The sequence below is a fragment of the Orycteropus afer genome, unplaced genomic scaffold (genome assembly GCF_000298275.1).
Source record: "Orycteropus afer afer isolate SDZICR_OR568_19922 unplaced genomic scaffold, OryAfe1.0 scaffold00158, whole genome shotgun sequence".
Classification (NCBI taxonomy): Eukaryota; Metazoa; Chordata; class Mammalia; order Tubulidentata; family Orycteropodidae; genus Orycteropus; species Orycteropus afer.
The window spans coordinates 7,545,521-7,550,161 of NW_006921745.1; the positions used below are offsets into that span (position 1 = coordinate 7,545,521).

The 4,641-nt window shown below is 39.8% G+C and overlaps 1 protein-coding gene across 1 annotated transcript in view; it reads right to left on the reverse strand.

Moving 5' to 3' along the window:
- Positions 1–4,641, reverse strand: part of KIF16B (kinesin family member 16B) — a 640,246-nt gene that overhangs the window by 486,702 nt on the left and 148,903 nt on the right. The window lies entirely within an intron of this gene.

Genomic DNA, 4,641 nt, shown 5'->3' on the forward strand with positions numbered 1-4,641 from the left:
ATTAATTCAAGTTCATTGTAAGGCCCAAGGTTGGCAGAGCATGGCACGCTGCTGAACAACAACACGGCTACATGCAGGGTTCAAGCATGCCATAAGCTAGAAACCATTCCCAAAGCTGTTTCATCTATACAGGAAGCAGACCACATACCCAAAGACAGCTACTCAGGTGCTCACAGTAGATTCCACCATGGAGTTGATTACCAGTCTCATCATGGGGCATACTGCATCTAGCTGCCCAGCCACTCAACCAGGCCCTGCCAAGTTGACACACAAATTTAACCACCACATTTCCACCCCTTGTCAACTTAGCACCTGTACAGATCTTCAATGGGTGGTATCTGTACAGATCTCTTCACTGGGTCACTCTAGTCCCCTAGTTCCTGAGTGGCAACCTCACTCCCTTGACCTGGCAGGCTCTATTCCTCTACCTACTTGGGCATGACAGCCCTGCCCCCTCTTCTCTTGGGCAGCAGTTATGACTCCATTCCACTGGACCACATGAACAACAAGCCCCACATTCCAGAACCCAGGTGGTGAACATCTGGCTCTTTGAAACCCAGGGGCTGTGGTGGTTCCACCTGCAAAGGCCATGGTCTTACCCTTGAGGCTGAGACAGCTCTGCTTCTCATCTCTTTGGTCTCTCCACTTCTGCTGATTAATGGCAAAGGAAACCCACTCTACAGGAAATCTTCCTGCCCAAAAACCACTCAGCTTCGTTGCTCCATGGGCCGGCCAATCTGCAACTCCATTTCATGCCAGTCTCTTCTTCCAATTAACGCCTCAAGGCAACCCACTCCGCCAGGAAGCCACTTGCGCAATGGCATCCAGCCTTCTCCTCCATGGGATGGTAAGGCTGTCTCTGTCTCATGCCAGCTCTCTTGGCCCTGCTCCTGCCGTCTCTCATGCCGGTCTCTGGGCTCTGCTCCTGCCCTTTCGCATGCCACATGCCAGGGTCTCTATGCCAGGGTCTCAGGTCAAGGACGTACTCCAATTCTGTTTCCACATTTTAGGTATCTGTCAGAGCAGCACACCACTCTCTCAGTACCATATTGTGTTAGGCTGGGTTCTCTAGAGAATCAAAACCAGTAAAGCTTATATATACATATAGAGAAAGAGAAATTCATCTTAGGAAAATGGCTCACACACTCATAGAAGCTGGCAAATCCTAACTTCTTGTATCAAACATCAAGGTGGAGGCTTTTCCCAACGCATGCAGCTGCAGGGGCTGACAAGTTCAAGGATGGCAGGCAGTATACCACTTGTTGATGCCAATGAAATTATGAATCCAAGATCTCCAGTCCAAATGGTGGATTGTTCGCTCACAGACAGTTGTAGGCAGCACAACAGGATCCCAATCCACAGAAGAGAGTCTCTTTTCCCAGGATGTCCATAAATATACTGGAAGCAGGCCACACCCCTAGGAAACTTCCTTTCAGTGGATTGGCTGCTCAAAACATATACATCCAATCCCATCATGAGAATAACCCACAGCACAACTACTTAAACCACACAGAATTGTGGTCCAACCAAGTTCACACACAGCTCCAACTATCAAAGATGGTTTCTAAATTCTGGTGAGATATCATCAAGATCACCTTTTGGCTCTCATGGACTTGTTTTAATTTTCTTCAGCTTCATCTTGAACTTGCATATGAGCAATTGACGGTCTGCTCCACAGTCAGCTCCTGGCTCTGTTTTAGCTCAAAATATTGAGCTTTTCTACCACCACTTTTCATAGATTTAGACAATCTGATTCCTGTGTATTCCATTTGGCAAGGTCCACAAGTACAGCTGCCATTTATGTTGTTTAAAAAAAGGTATCTCCAATGAGTAAGTCATTGGTCTCAAAAAATTCTGTCATGCACTCTCCAGCATCATTTCTACCACCTAAGGTCGTATTTTCTAATCACCAATGATTTTTCTTTGTTTCCAACTTTCAAATTCCAATCACCAGTAATAATCATTGCATCTTCACTGCATGTCTGGTCAATTTCAGATTGCAGAAGTTGGTAAAAATCTTTAATTTCTTCATCTTTGGCTTTAGAGGTTGGTGCATAAATTTAAATAATAGGAGTATTAACTGGTCTTCCTTGTAAGCATATGGGTATTATCCATTGACAGCACTGTATTTTAGGATAGATCTTGAAACATTCTTTTTTGACAATGAATGCTACACATTCCTCGTCAATCTGTCCTCAGGTTAAAGTTTTGGAAACCCTATGGGGCAGTTCTACACTTTCCTCTAGGGTCACTATGAGGCAGAATAGACAATGGCAACAGGTTTTTGGTATTAAAAGAGGAACTTTATAAGGGCAGAAAAAGGAGAATTCATCCTTTCCAAATCTTCTCCTTCTGTAATTATTATCACCCCTGCAATCTCCCCGGTCCCAGAAGCAGATATCTTCCCATCTAAACTGATCAGTTTTTTCACCAATAAGCTAGGCTACTAACCAGGAGAAAATGAATGCACATAATACTGTTGCTTATACTGCTTTTTAAAATTTATTTATAACATACAACATTTTACATTCATACATATACACACGATTTCACAAATATCTGAAGGCATGTGCATGTGCGAGCAGGGAAAAAGTCCCTGCTGAGATTGAACAGCAAGTTTTGGTATTTGCTAATTCAGTACTTGTGGGGATTTTATAGAACATAACTACCATGAATAATAAGAATCAACAGTGTATGGAGGATGAAAAAAAAAACCAAACCCACAGCCATCGAGTCAATTCCGACTCACAGCAATCCCCATTTCTGAGGCAGTAAATCTTTGCAGAAGTCGATCACCTAGTCTTGCTTCTGTGGAACAGCTAGCAAGTTTGAACCACCAACCTTTGGGTTAGCAGTCACATGCCTTAGGCACTGTGCTACTAGAGCTCCATCAACAGTATACAGTATATTATAAATATATACAACATTCCATAAATTTTCAATGCTAAAAGGAATATACCTTCCATATATGCTTAAGTATGGCAATCTGAAATGACATATTCATCTCAGTACACTTTGTGAAAGGAAGCATTTGCCACTGACAAAGAATAAAAGAATTGAGTAAGAGGAAAAGCAAAATCTATCTCATCCACCTATAGTCAGTTTTTCAGGGGCAGTTCATTTTACTCTTCAATACATAGGAGCTCTGGTGGCGTAGTGCCTAAGGTATTTGACTGCTAACCAGAAGGCTGGCAGTTCAAACTCACCAGCCACTCCTCAGAAGGAAGACTGGGCAATCTACTTCCATAGAGATACCACCTCGGAAACCCAAGGAGGGGTCACTATGACTCTGAACCAACTTGATGGCACTGAGTTTTGTTTTTTTATACCTTAAACAGAACCATAGGAGTTCTATGTTAATATTTTTTTTAGTAATGTTTCTTCTTTTATTAATTATTAAAGTCAAAATCTATCATTGTCCCGGTGAAGAGCATAAGAAACCAAATTGAGTAATTTCTTTAATTTACTTGCTTTTAATGGTTTGAAAAGAGTGCAACCAGTGCTCCCCAATCCTCAATTTCCCCATTTGAGTGACAGTCCAACATCACAAAACTCTAATGATAACAGTAAATAACATGGTTATCATGTTTGTTTATTTGTTTTGGAAAAGCTTTCATAAAGGGAATATTCTTATACCTTCTTTCAATCCAGAAGGAGAAAAGATGGGTGTACTGAATATACTAGTTTTCACTAATCATTTTACATGTAGAATCTCACTGGTAATTTTTTTGAAAAATACAAAATCTTCAACACTAAATGATTCTGCATTTCAACAACAGATATGCTCTCTTCCTGAAGAAACTAAGGCAATCAATCCCTTTCCAATTCAATCAAGTAATTACAGCTTGGAAAAAAAAAATTACAAGTATGCCATGGATTTATTCACTTATAATATAAATCAAATAATCTTCATTTATAACATTAATAAAAAAGTAATTGTTGTGATACCACCTCTATCTGTGTAATCATATAATGAGATTTATAGCCAAACAGATGGCAAGCAAGTAAAAAGGGTCAGAAGTACTAGCCAAAATTTTAGAAAACATTAAGAACAAGATAAGCAGTCACTTCTGTCACCACATAATGCATACAAATTAAAATGTTTATTGGTTTCTATTAACTTGGCTGGTATACCTGAAAACTATTATTAAGAAACAATTTAAGATACTTCATAGCACTCAAAATTAGAATTCCAAGGACTAAATTACAAATTTTCATGAGAAATAAAGGATTAAGACATGAACATTTTTAACTAATGCCATTATCAGCATAATTATTCAAGCAAGTGTCAACAAGTTCCTAAGTACAGCCCAATTTCTATCTTCAGTACTGTGTATTCTTGAGAAAGTTTTTACCAGTAAAATCCAATTTTCCTTCTCATTCTGATTTAACCACTCAACATAGTGAACAAAATCAATTATAAAAATTGTTCATATAGCATGTTTAGCTTTCCGTAGAGGCTTTTTTTTTTTTTTTTTTTTTAATGGCATATAACCAGGTCAGCCATGAAACTGGTTTTCAAAAACCACCAGGGCACAAACATTGGCTCTGGCCCATAACATCTCTAGAGCTCTTCTCTCCTCAGGTTAATCACTGCCATTCTCCCTCCCAGTCTCAAATTTCATTCAGCTTCAGAGAAAC